Source organism: Panthera leo, chromosome D4 (assembly GCF_018350215.1).
Source record: "Panthera leo isolate Ple1 chromosome D4, P.leo_Ple1_pat1.1, whole genome shotgun sequence".
Classification (NCBI taxonomy): Eukaryota; Metazoa; Chordata; class Mammalia; order Carnivora; family Felidae; genus Panthera; species Panthera leo.
In genome coordinates, this window is record NC_056691.1 from 62,096,439 (window position 1) to 62,111,205 (window position 14,767).

A 14,767-nucleotide genomic window follows, 5' to 3' on the forward strand; every position below is an offset into this window, starting at 1 on the left:
ACTTTAGAACAGTAATAAAGCTGAGAGGTAAAATGACTGGATGACAAGATGGAATGGGAAGGGAGGAAAGCGACTCTTGTACATTCAAGAACATCCCCGTTTACTTCCTAATCGCCTGCTGTTGCTAGGATGTAGGCCCTTCCCCCTTCCCCAACTCCTGGCGAGTGGGGGAAGGGGAGGGGTAGAGAGAGAAAAAGAAAGAACTCCTAGAGCATGGACCGAGCAGGGAGAACAGCACTTCAAGAAGAAATGGGGTAGTTGACAGTATGAAATGCTCAAAGGGTGACGAGCAGCAGACTTACCAAAGAGGAGGGCAATTCCCAATTAAGGGGCTGGTGTGACCTAGGGAATAGGTCACAATCACCAGTTTTAAAAAGCCAAATCATATTTGTTAGCCTCTAGGAAGGCAGACATCGGCTCCTCTATTTATAAACTTTCAATCTACAAATTTAGAAGTTTCCACAGATGCAAATCAAATAAAACCACGTAGATTCTGCCTGCCACCAACAGATGAAATAAATCAGTCATGCCTTATACAGTATGCCACTCTGGACTTATGAACAAGGCCATTAACAAACATCATTTCAGAACCTAAACATAAATGCTTCTTTATGTTTTTTGAATAATTTCCAGTGAAAAAATAGTGTTTGCATGGCATTGGTTTTAATTACTAAAATACCTTACTGATATGAATTACCTCAGTTCTGATGATGGGTGGATAACCTTTACTAATAATACAAGTGTCCTGTATTTCTTTTAGAAGAAAATGTGCCCTGGGGTGCCTGGGTGGCTCAGTCGGTTGGGCATCCGACTTCGGCTCAGGTCAAGATCTCGTGGTTTGTGAGTTCAAGCCCTGTGCCAGGTTCTGTGCTGATAGCTCAGAACCTGGAGCCTGCTACATATTCTGTGTCTCCTCCTTTCTCTGCCCCTCCCATGCTTGTGCTCTGTCTCTGTCTCTCAATAGCAAATAAATGGTAAAAAAAAAAAAAAAAAAAAAAAAAAAAAAAAAAGTTTTTTTTTAATTAAAAAAAAAAAAGAAAGAAAATGTGCCCTGAAGACACCCTCATTCATTCTTTAAGCTAAAACTCTTTTCAACAACCTGAATAAAGGTACCTTTTAAGCCATTAAGAAAATATTTCCTATCTCATCTTTACAATAAGGGTATTAACTTAGCACTTCAAAGTAATATTTCAAAATAAGTGATACTTGGAAAATCTTCTCATACAGACATGCTGTCTGCTAATTAACTCAAATATCACCATCCTTTCTGTATTAGAACAGCTAAAATTGGTCCAGGGAAATTAGTACTACTGTATAAATCAAAATTCCCCAAATAAAGGAGACAAGAAAGACTTTTCACTAAGGCATCAAACGTAACAGTTGCTTCAGTCATACCTAGTCAGGTGGTTTCTCTTGCCTCATGGGTCAAATGAGAAAGACTGAAACTCTTGATTATTTTCCTACAGAATATTGGATACTTCTCAGAATTAAAAGCTATTTCTTGAGGGTTCATCTTATTATATACCTTAAATCACTCTTTTGTTCAAGATAATAACTGGTATATATCAAGGAGGTCTTTACGCAAGTGTTGTAGAACTAGGAAATACAATTTGCCCTCCTCTTCTAACCAAGTACTCATCTTCCCAATTGGAAGGATTTTTAGATGTATCAATGAGATTAGAAAAGCAATATTATATGATGAGCTTTTCTTGATCCAAGTTGAAATACCCATCCTACACTATCTTATATGCCACTGGTTCTCAGCAAATACCTTCATCAGAGCATCCAAATTAAAAAATATTTATTATACCCTCAGTTTCCATCATATGTATAACTTACTAAAAGTGTTGAGCCAAAACTTACTAAGAGTATTAGATATTATACATGCTTATGTGTAAATAACTTTACTTCCCACTGGAAGCAATATTTAAGGGATAACTATCATACAAGTAAGTTAGGCTTATAGGAACGAATGAAACTGTATAACCAGCAATTTGAATCTTCCACATCTACAGAAAATAGGATTTTTATTTTTCTATCTTTTCAGTGACCAAAAATATGCTATCATAATCGTCTCTTCCCTTACTGAATTCAACAAGAAGATTATATATTTCCAAAGAATCATCATCATTTTCCAAATATTTAGTCAATTACAGCAGTCAAGGATATATTTTTTTTTAATGATTTTGAGTGTACAAAGTAACAGAAATGATGCCTTTCCTTGTGGAGCAAATGATACCTTTCAAACTGCAAAGCATAAAGCATGTTTCTCCACTTCCATTTCTACCACTTACAGGAATTTGTTTGCTTTTGTATTAAAAGCAGAAATGCATATCAGGTTAGATTTTTATTTCTATCAATCACAGTTACATTTGTCACTATTTTGATAAGACTACTGCATAACTCACCAGGGGAAAGAGACAAGTTGATAAGTACTTTAAGAAACCACTAATATTTAGAATTAGACTTTTAGAATAAAAAGGTCATCCATTTACTCATTTCTGAGGGTCAAAAAAAAGGTAGTACAAGCACAGAAAGATGATTAGCACATGTGCTGTCCTCCTACAAGGTACTTTCTCCATTTCATAATAATGACTCCATCCACTTGACAGGCTTTCCTTCTCTATTCATCACCTTACAAAACAAAAATATCGCCTGTATGCCAGACGTGATGCAAAGTACTTTATATACCATATATCTTACAACTTTGCAAAATAATCATGCCTACTTTTAAAATAGAAAACGTAAGGGTCAGAAGGTCAAGGAACTTTGCTTAATATCAATCACACAGCTACAAAGGGTTAGAGCTGGGAATGGGCTAGGTCTTCCCAGCATCAAAGTCACTCTACCTTCTGGTATTGCCAGTTATCCTGGAAATCCACCCCTAGAACTATTTCCATAATTCATCAACTTTCCCTGAAAGGGATATACATTGCATATCTAGGCTTCTAGGGAGAGAAACCAAGTAGAAAACATGTTTGAAGCACTCAAAAATATTTCAGTCTAACAACCTGTATTTACAAACCCATATATTATCTCTTTTACATCATTATAACAACTCTGAAGCTGAAGTAGTAATTATATTATTCCTATTTTATAAATGAGGAACTGAAACTTTACAGTATCTGGTATACACTACATACAAACACTTGTTAAATGATGAAGACTCGAATAGGTTAAGTGACCTCTCCAAACTAGTGGCAGAATAGGGTTCAAGTTAATACCTGTTATAAAACCAATGTCCTGTACAACAAAACGCAACTGTCTCCATTAACTGCTATCATCATTTTATACTGAATTTATATGCAGACTAAGTACAGTTATAAAAAAGAGGTAAGCAGATAACTTACTCATTTAATAGTCACACTTTTAAGCCGCTTTTGTGAGTATAATAATGACTGTAATTATCAGCATCAGAAGACCACAGGAGCTGGAAGCTAGTCATGCCAGCTCATTACTTCAGTGCACACAATTTTAATACCACTGAACAGACAACTTGAAAGTTACCCAAAAAAGGAAATGTATTCAAACATTCATCACTCATGGATTCCCTTATCAAGCAATATTTGTTGAGCACCTACTATGTGAAAGAAACCAGGAAAGTTGAAGTGCCTATTATATACCATGGACACATTCACAAATAGTCTTATTTGTCTTTTCAGAACTCTGCAGAAGAGGTCTTTATCCCCATTTTGATAGGTGAGAAAATGGAAACTCAGAAAGGTTGAATAACTTCTTAAAGTTAAATGGTCAAGGTAGGAGTTACTTCCAAGTTACGTGAACCCAAGCAGAGGCACACACACAGGGCCATCTTCGGTGGTCCCACATCGACAGTGCTCTACCACTCTACACCAGGGTCAAAAGAGAGCAACACAAACCTACTTTTTCAAAACATACATGTTACTGTTAAAAGTCCTTCCAAATATGCAAAGGAAGAAACTGGAAGGACATATATATTAAAATGCCATCAGTGGGTAGGATCTGAGCTTTTTATTTTCATTACACTTTTCTGTACCAAGCAGCATACTGCTTTCAGGAATCAAAAAATATGGTAGGAAAACTTTTAACATTTGAAGTTACTAAAACTGTAGGTTGTGACCCACCCTGTCATACAGAGAGAATATTTTTAATTTAGCATGGGGGCCCAATGGGATAAATACTGGCACATTAGGCTACTCCCAGCAGGAGCAACTGGGCCAGGGCTGAGGAGATCACTATTTCCAGCAACACTATTAGGAAGTTCCACCTTATTGGGGTCAGGTCAGCAATTCTTTTTTTAATAAAATAAAGCACAGAAAAAAGAAAGAAAGAATCAGTAAACATACACAGTAAGAGTAAGCACAACTTTGCAAAATGTGTTTTAGCCACATGACTTCATCTTCTAACATACCATATCTTATGCATAGTATGACCACCACGCCGTCCTCCTGGCTGGTCCTTGGATATGCTTGGGACACTCCCACATTTGGGACTCTACCCCTGCTTTCTTCCTCAAGAAATCCAAATGACTGGGGCACCTGGGTACCTCAGTCGGTTAAGCAGCTGACTTCAGCTCAGGTCATGATCTTGCAGTTCACGAGTTCAAGCCCCACGTTAGGCTCTGTGTTGACAGCTCAGAGCCTGGAGCCTGCTTCGGATTCTGTGTCTCCCTCTCTCTCTGCCCATCCCCTGCTCACACTCTGTCTCTGTCTGTCTCTCTCTCACTCTCTCAAAAATAAATAAAACCATTAAAAAAAAAATCCAAATGACTAACTCCCTCACCTAGGTTAAGGCTCACCTTCATGAAGCTTACCAACTACAAGTCCTCTATGCATTCCTGATCTTCCTTACTACCCTAGCTCTACCTTTTTCCATACGCTTAACAAAATTATTGAGCACAACTTGTATAAGGTATTATACTAGAAAGTGAGATCTAATAATAAGAGAATGTGATACTTTCTACTACTTTTTGTTCTATAAAATCATAATAGAAAACATGTAAATAGTAACAGCTCCTACGAGTCAGACATAATACCTATATTATTCCTTAGAAGTTAATAGGCAAGATAAAGTAGCAGATCCAAGATTTGAGCCCAAGTCTCTGACTCCTAAACTGAACATTCTTCTAAAAACTTTCTCCTTAGCCAATATACTTTCAAGTTACCATTAAGGGAAAAATCCTTCAAATTATTTCTGGAAGATATGAGCACAGGGACAATTAAAAGAACCAAATATTTTTGCGACACTGTGGTACTTTTGTTACTTGTGAGTCTTGTGAGATCATAAGACTTCCTATTAGAATCAGTATCCATTCTTAGTAAAAACTGGTGCTATCAAGAAAGCTTAAGGAATGAGTCAATTTGAATAGCTGTTTTCTAAAAAAATATTTTGACTATAGGGAACCTGGGTGGCTCAGTTGGTTAAGTATCCAACTCTTGATTTCGGCTCAGGTCATGATCTTGCAGTTCTCTACTCATGAGATCAAGCAGGACTGGGCTCCCTGCTGACAGCACGGAGTCTCCTTGGGCTTCTCTCTGTCCCTCTCTCTACCTCCCTCCTTCCCTCTAAAAACAAATAAAGAAACTTAAAAAAAATAAAAAATTATGCTGACTACAAAAAAAAAAGTAGTTCTTTCTTCCTAGCTCTTTCAGATGTGAAATCATTACAAAGTGTATGCTTCTCACCAGCTAGCTAAGATTTTACTGCACTTGGGCCAAAACCATAGTAATAAAAGTCAAAGGAACTAAGAATGTCCAAATTTTCTTTTCTCAAGATAACTCTAAAATCACAAGTTATCTGACACTTGAAACTGTTCTTTCAAGCAAAGAGATAGACTTCAATGTGGTGTTAATTTCTTAAACGTTGGCATTTCCCCTCTACATTTTCCAAACCTTCAAATACAACAAAACAGCTCAAAAATAGGCATGTAAACATGAGAGTATCTTGTCCAAAGGACTGACAAATTTTAACTCCTTTTAATGTAAGTATTAAATATTAGTCTATCTTCATGAGTTCATATAATTTCTGGCCATTCTGAAACAGGCAGAAAGAGATTCACATTAATTTGTGGATTTAATCAAATTAGAACATTAGGCTCCTGGCAAGGGTATCCTTCTGATACCTGAAACAAACAAAAGGTATCAACAGGCCAACTTTTTACAGGCCTCAAAAGGGATTTCTAAAATGTAGCCCTCAAAAGGGATTTTACCACAGCCCTCAAACTGCAAGCCCTCAAATTCCAAAATCACAGTTAGAGTCCATCAGAATGCCCATTAGATTCCCAGAACGGGGTATTCAATCCTACTCAATATTCAGTTGAAAAACTAAGGCATCAAGTAAAAAAATGACTTGCCCTAAGCGACTGTGAACTAGTGAAAGAATCAATACTAACACATAAACTCTTACTTTCTAGTTTAACTGAAATCTGTTAGCAAGCAACCAAAAGCCAAATCTGTGCTCACTGATAAGATTACTGACATTTTCCAGGTTACCATTGTCGCTCTCCAGGCAAGACATATGTTGCTCACAAGCTGTGAAACACTATTTGAGACATTTTCCTCATTCTTTATCTCAATTCGTCTTGATTTCTGAGGTGGACAGCAACAACAAGACCTGAACAGCACTATCCAATAGCACTTTCTGCAACAATGGAAACATTCAATTATCTGCACTGTTCCATAGAGTAGCCACTAGTCACTTGTGTCTTTTGAGCACTTGAAATAGAACCACCACAGCTGAGGAATGGAATTTATATTTTACTTAATTTTGATGAACTTAAATCTACAGCAAAACTCTAGACAACTATACCTTCAGTCATTATTACTGCATGTGATCCACTCATGGTTCTTACATCCCTTCTCGCCTACTGAAGCAAGCAAGACACTAACGGTACAATATACCACAGAAATAAGAGAGATATCCAATTCCTTTCTTCCAGGGTCAAAAACTCTTCTGATTCCTGAAGAACTGTTCCTAAAACCTCTTAAATCCAATCACCAAATTTCCCACTACTAGACTATGATAATTTTAAGGAAGAAATGAAAAGGTATTCATACTCTCCTATTCATGCAACAGTTTTCTTTAGCTCAATATACTACTAGAATGCTTGTCTGAGATGATTTCCTTCTTCTCTTTCATCTCTTTTCTCTGTTATATTAGCAATTTTCATGTCTACAAACTCGGATGACCTAGAGTTAAATGTAATGCTCAAGGTTTTGCATAATGGGAAAATCACAGGTCGGGAGGAATCATAGAGATCTTGACCACAGTATCACTGAGGGAATCAAAGCAGTTAGAATTTGAGTTCAATCTTTACAATAACATAACCAAGACCTGAGAATCACAGCAATACAGAAGAAACTTTTCCAAAGTGGCATTTTCCCTCCCTCTTGAATGCAGTAATTGGAATGCAGTGAGAATCCACTGAAGACCATGATTTTTACTTTGGCTAAGGTAATAATGAGCTGTTTTAAAGGAAACTGGCCAAAGGGTTTGCCAACTTCTTGAGGGCCAATTCTGACATCTGGCCATGTCAGCAAGAGAGCAAGATTTCTTAAAAACAAAAACAAACAAATAAACACCACCACAGGTATTCATGTAAAAGATCTATTAAGTTATTCAAAGGCACAACCCTTTTTATTCATTGTATTCAGGACTGAAAATCAGCCCATCAATTTCACTCTTCAAGGCCATACTTATCTTTCAAGAAGACTTCTCGGATTCTTCCATTGAGATGTAATTTTTTTTTCAAACATCTACAGCTGTACTTCTCAGACTTTAATGGTCATATATGAATCAGCTGGGTACAGTTAAAGTGCAGATTGATTCAGCCAGGGGTGGGGGCATTGGAAGAAACTCCCAGTTGATGTAGATGACTAGGCTTACAACCACACTTCTGGGTAGGAGATCTATGAACCACTTCTACAAATACCTTACAGGCACCTATCACTTTCCTTTTGGAATTTTAATTATTTACATACACATCTTCTCTTCCCAACTGAATTATAAATTTCTTGGAAGCATGATATGCATCTGAGTTATATTTTTCTCTTCCACAGCAGATAGCAAAAGGCATTCAAATGACAGGAAGCAAGGAAAGAATAATACCAATGCCATAAAGTTCCTGCAGCCTGGGCCACAGATAGTTCCTCTCTATGGAATCAAGTGTAGGCTAAAGACCAATAAATGCTATGAAAAATCAAACTTTGTAATCACTTCCTTGGTTAAATGAAATGGAGCACAGCAATGGTCAAAATCAGAAAAGTTGTGACCAAAGCATGCTTTTCCTTGCACTGGATGAGAGGAGGTACAGGCCAGCAACTTGTTGAAAAGGCAGATTTTTTGAGAAGATACCCAATTACATTGTAAGTATACTAATTAGGGGAGTTGAACTCCTTTCTGAAAAACAAAAGAGACTAAAGAATCCTTGAATCACTGATTCCAATGTCCTTAACCTTATACACTAAAAAATCTAGTTAGGTGATTTATCCAAGATTACGATGTTAAGTACATGGAAGAGACAGAACTTGTACATAAATGCCCTGACATGAAGTCCACAATTCTTTGCACTCTGCTACCTTTTGAACAGACATTAAATGAATAGACAAAGGAATACCACGTTCCATTATTCCTAGACTATATCTTGTGAGTATTTCCATTCTGATTTACTAGAGGAAGAGTAAACAACTCCCTGAAAGGACAATTTGGTACAATGTATCAGAAATGCCAAAGAACAGACATGCCATATGACCCAAGAAATATAATTCTAGAAAAGTATCCTGAGGATGTATTTGGAGATATGCAGTAAACATCATATATGTATCTTTTGTACATATTTTTCTGTGAAAAATTGGAAATAACCAAGATCCAAATGTCTTCACAAAAGATGAAGTAAATTATAGTGCATCTAAAAGCTAAATTATCATAAAGCTATTAAAAATCATGGTTTATAGAAAAAGTTTTCAATAACTGCAGCAATCAGAAATCTTCCCCAAGGCTTTTCAAGTTTTAACCCATCACAAATATTACTGAATTCAGAGAGAGTAGTACTTTCCAGTGCCTCTCATTCTAGCTGCATCATAGAATCACCTAAGGAAATCATGAGTTAAGAACTTGAATGCAAATGGACTTTACCCATAAAAAAAGCTCAGTCACACACATTGAAGGAGGATCAAATTGAAATGCATTGAGATACCATTTCTCACCTATCAGAGGGACAAACACCCAATCTGTCAACATCATACCTCTGTTGACAAGGATACAGGGAAATTCTGTTACACTGCTGGTGAGACCACAAACTGGCAAAACTCCCATGGAGAGGAATTTCACAGAATCTAGCAACAGCTACAAAGTTACCTATACATCTACTGTGGGCCTTAGCAACTTAATTACAGGAGTCTACCCCAAAGATACACTAGCAAAAATATGTATGTACCAACTAATCTTTGCAGAACTATTTGTTACAACAGAAGAATGGAAACAAGAGTGGATGTGGCACATCTACCAAGTGGAACAGTAAGTTTAAAAAGAAAATCTACCAAGTGGAACAGTAAGTTTAAAAAGAAATAACGATATCTCTATCCTGATCTCTAGGATACACTTTTTTTTATTATTATTTAAATTCCAGTTAGTTAACACACAGTGTAGTATGTATTAGTTTCAGGTGTATAGTTTAGTGATTCAACACTTAAATCCACTTTTAAGTTTAAAAGGGAAAAAAAGTAAAGTATATGCTATGATTTATCAAAGGGGAGGGAGAAACATATACACAAACATAGACTGCCTACTCTTAAAAAAAAAAAGCAATTAAAAATTGAAAAATTTTTAAAGGTTTCTTATATCAGGAGAGAGAAAAGCATACAGACAGGAATAGAAGCTAGATTTGTCCAAATATAGTTTGCTTTATAGGTTTGGTTTTTGGAAGCAGTAAATTTTACATAATTATACACTAGAAGGTAGGTTTTTAGAAGCTAAAAAAATGAAAGCTAAATGAAACAAATGAATTTAACTAAACAGAGTTGGTGGCTGGTACCACATAAATTACAAATTTATAGGAAACACAAGGAATAGAGAAACATAAAACCACGCACAAGGATATTAGCAGTATCTGAATATGGGAAATTCTGCAGGACAAAGGATCCAGTTTCCTCAACAATAAATTACAAGGAAGAAAATGAGGAGAGAGAACATAAAGATTTGTAAAAATTTTTTAAGAGACACATGAACCAATTGCCATGTATGAACTTTATTTGGCTCCTGCTTTCAATTTGTTTTAAAAAATTTTTTGAAGCAATCAGGAAAATCTGAACATTGACTATATATTTTATGATACAAAGAAATTTGTTTATTTTTCCAGATTGATAATGCTATTCTGGGTTTTGTTTCGTTGTTTAGTTCTTATCTTTTAAAAAGACCTACTAAAGAAAAAAAAAAATCACCAGGGACATTTTTTTCTTTAACAAAACAATGTTTGAGTCCCACAGATATAACTGGTGGGGTAAAGGGCCAGACATTATTTTATTAAAACTGCCCCAGGTGATTCTAACCAGCAACCAGGTTTTGTAAACCACTAATCTAGAGCAAGTAATATCAACCAAATAAATAACTCACCTAGTTATGAATGAAACTACAAGTACCCAAAGTACTCTTGTTGAAGACTGTAATCTGTATTGGTATTAATGGCAATAATGACATCTCTGAATTCTACTGTACCTATTTTTAAGGTACTTATAAATTACAATTATTTATTATATATAGATTATAAATTATTACTTATAATTAAACAAATGTTTACTTAGCTCTCTGATTTACTTAGCTTTCTAACTTAAGCAAATTTTTCTTGGGGTGCCTGGATGGCTCAGTCAGTTAAGCATCCAATTCTTGATTTTGATTCAAGTCATGATCTCATGGTCACTGGGGGTTCTGTCAACACAGAGTCTGCTTGGGATTCTCTCTCTCCCTCTCTCTGTCTCTCCCTGACTTGCTCTCTGCCTCTCTCTCAAAATCAATAAACTTAAAAAAAAATTTTTTTTCCTGGCTTCCTATACCTATTGAACAAACCAGGAACAATGTCAAAAGCCTTCATGTCCAGGCACGATGCAATTAGAACTGGTAAGAACTTACGATTCATAAACACAATTATCAAGAAACTCAAGACAAAACATCTTCAATAAAGCCACTGGAGTGTTACAAATCTCTGAACCACAGAAGAGGCTACTTAGAATAAATTAAACAACTTCATCCCAATTTAGTCTTATTTCTCTTATTTCACCTTTCCAGAACTCATACACAACCAATGCAGCAAGAACAACTGCTAAGAAATAATTAAGGGGAAAATAATCACTTTCAGTCCTAAATACATCCATCCCAGACAGAAAGATAAGCAGAAAAAGGTACTGACTTTTTTACTAGAATGATAAATGAAATAATATCCTGTGAGCTGCTATGTAATGACTGTCACATAACAAAGTGAAAACATGATGCCATGCTGTATCTGGCCAGGTGCTTTTCTCTGATTCAAGTAGAGCGTCTTAAAAGCACACACACCTGGAAGCAATTTCCCAATCCAGATACTATATACATGGGTCTGCAGCAGATAATCATTGCTATCTCCAGCATTCAAATCATCCACAAAATATGATGAACAGTTACGGGGGCACAGATTACATACAGTTCAGAACTAAAGTTATAAATACACACCAACTGGATCAATCTAAACCGTAACAGAAACAAAATAAACAGTGAGGGATAGAGAAGATATCAGGAGGATGAAGCGCTCACTGCATTTGCCAGGTGACTCAAATGTCTCTTCTGATTTGTCCCAAATCGGTGCATCCAGAATACCTCACTTTGTCTAAGGCATACTGCAAATTCAGTGGAGTTTAAAAATAATTTAAAGGCAATGGGGGGATTTCCTAAAGCAACCCTGGGGGGCAGGAAGAATTCATTCTCTAAGACCTCGATTTTAAATATACACATATATGTTTAAAAAGTTGTATATATAATATATAAATACAAATGCAAAATACGTATGAAAGCCCAGGAAAAAAGTTATCACACTGAGCTTATGTTTTAAGTTACCCATCCAAGAAAGGCTTTTTAGGCATACAGTGATGATGTTCCAAAATGTTTTTGAGATCAGGGAAAAGAAAAATATTTTTCTACAGAAGTTTAGGATTATAAGGGTCACCTGGGTGGCTCAGTCAGTTGAGCATCCGACTTCGGCCCAGGACATAATCTCAGGGCACTGGGCTCTGTGCTGACAGCTCAGAGCCTGGAGCCTGCTTCGGATTCTGTCTCCCTCTCTCTCTGCCCCTCCCCCACTCACACTCTGTGTGTGTGTGTGTCTCAAAAATAAATATTAAAAAAAATTTTTTTTAAGTTTAGATTTATATGTTTCAGCTATTACCTTATGAACACCACTAAATCTGAATAGATCTAGTTCTTTAGGGCTGAAGTACATAGTTTCCTTAATAAAAGAAAATATCGTAGTAAGGGAACATACAGCTTTTTAGGGCAGGCTATTTGAGGGAAAAATGATGACCTCAGCTAGATGAGAACTTGGATATTCAATGACTGTATGTGGGAGGGAATAACTTGAAGTCTGAGAGGGGAAGTTGGAAGGAAGAGGAAGAAAGTACACTGGGGAAGATAAAGGACATATTTTTAGACAGGTGGGATGCTGAGTAAGCAGGTTCCATCACTAGAACAGAACTACCAGTTAGATAAGTAACTCAAGCAGTGATTAAACAGATGTTTTATAAATATGTGCTAACTAGTATATGATTATTAAAACTATTTGGTAAACACTGTGTTCAAACTGAATCTAGCTTGACTTGTAATTCTAGTTTTATTAAGCCTTTTCTTGGGCTTTATTTTCCAGAGCATTAATTTTCTAGGTATTCTCCAAAATGTCTTCTAAGTTTCTATTTCTCTACATTTACTTAAATATATAAAATGTTAACTAGACTTTAGTATTATTAGGGGAAAAAAAGTCTTTTTATACTTAATAGGACTTGGAGATTTTACATTAAAAGCAGGAATTATTTCAAAATAAATACTTTCTCCTTCTTAAACTTAGTCCTACAACCAAACATAACATTCCAGGAAAGTGCATCTGATGTCATCTTCCTATTCAGTATTTCAACTTTTCTTTCTAATGTCTTTAGACTTGTATCTTTTTGGTCTTTGTTTGTTTCTTGTTTTTTTAGTAACCTAAGAGTAATTTCTAGCAGACAACTCATAATTCAGACATTTTATGAATAGGGAAAAGGTTAGTATCTAGGAGAGCAATCTCTAGTAACAATGAGCTTTAATCCAGTACTTCTAGAAGGAAAAGAGAAGCACAGTGTATAATGAAATTATCAAAAATAGCTCTATACAGAAATATGGCCTTTTGTAGCAATGTGGATGGAACTGGAGAGTGCTATGCTAAGTGAAATAAGTCATACAGAGAAGGACAGATACCATATGTTTTCACTCTTATGTGGATCCTGAGAAACTTAACAGAAGACCATGGGGGAGGGGAAGGAAAAAAAAAAAAAAGTTAGAGAGGTAGGGAGCCAAATCCTAAGAGACTCTTAAAAACTGAGAATAAACTGAGGGTTGATGAGGGGTGGGTGATGGGCATTGAGGAGGGCACCTGTTGGGATGAGCACTGGGTGTTGTATGGACAAATGGAAATTTGACAATAAATTTCATATTTTAAAAAAAAGCTCTATACAGAATATTGTCCTCTATACAGAAGTCACTCACTGCTGTATAAGAAGTGACAATAAGACACTTCATCATTTAATATTACATGTTTATATTCAACTTTTCGTTCTCAAAAGTACTTTAACATCCCCTTTAGATTTTCATAGTGCTTTTTCTCTGAAAAGATCCAAATATATGGCTTTTGAATATGAATTTTAAATCAGAAAGAAAAAACAGGGAGAGGAGAGAGAAATTAAGCGAACTTCAAATACAAATATTAAAAATGTAACGTGATATGGTGGAGTAGCACTGTAAGTCAAGAGACCTGCTTCAGGTCCCAGTTTTGCCAGGAACCAGCTATACGCCTCTGAGTCACTTAATTATGCTTTTTAAGTTGCTAAAGAAAAGAAAAAAGTGATTTTTGATTTAATGTTTACCTTAAATTCGGCTTTTTAAAAATCTACAATTAAAGTATTTTCAAATATTGTATTGTAATAACGGCTCGATGAAAAGCACGTCATTTTGCCATATGGAGTCCGCTTTCACTTCTGTCTCTATTTGACTTGTAGCCTGTATTACTTAGGTTGCACATTCAAGATGTACTTTGGAGAAAGACGGACTGGGGAAAGATTCCTTTATACGATGGGATGGAGCCAAGCAGGTGAGGGAGAGTTTAGGAATGAGTGCAAATGTATGCAGAAAACCTGGTCATTCTCAAACTAGGAGCACTGAAAAAGACTTCTGCTTAAATTTCGGGGTGGGGGTGTGTGTGACAAAATCTGAGGGAGGCCTTGAGCTGAGGTTTTCAGATAATCACTGCCTCCACCCTTCAAACATTTATTCTCCTGGAAGACTCCAAATGTGCCTCCAGTTCCGGGTTCCCAACCAATCGCATCAAGCCACAACAGAGGGCTCTGCCTACCCGGGCACCGTTTCAGGGCTCTTAGTGTGAGATTCACACGACCCCAGCACCTGTCGGCCTTCCCAAGAGGGGACGGGAGGGAACAGTAGGTCTCCCCCCCCCCCCCCAACCCCGTCCTCTTCGATTCCACCTACCACCAGGTCCAAAAGCCCTCGAGACTGAAACAACCTCCGT

General features: G+C 36.5%; 2 protein-coding genes across 3 annotated transcripts in view; one reads left to right on the forward strand and one right to left on the reverse strand.

Moving 5' to 3' along the window:
- The window catches only part of ERP44 (endoplasmic reticulum protein 44), a 94,324-nt gene that overhangs the window by 78,941 nt on the left and 616 nt on the right, over nucleotides 1–14,767 (reverse strand). The gene's annotated exons all lie outside the window — the stretch shown is intronic.
- The window catches only part of INVS (inversin), a 173,909-nt gene that overhangs the window by 998 nt on the left and 158,144 nt on the right, over nucleotides 1–14,767 (forward strand). The window contains exon 1 of one of the 2 annotated variants that reach the window (XM_042913664.1): nucleotides 14,189–14,332. The exons of the other annotated variant lie outside the window; for it this stretch is intronic. The gene's annotated coding sequence lies outside the window, so the exon portion shown is untranslated. Of the gene's footprint in view, nucleotides 1–14,188; nucleotides 14,333–14,767 lie in introns of those variants that run through there. 2 annotated transcript variants of the gene reach the window in all.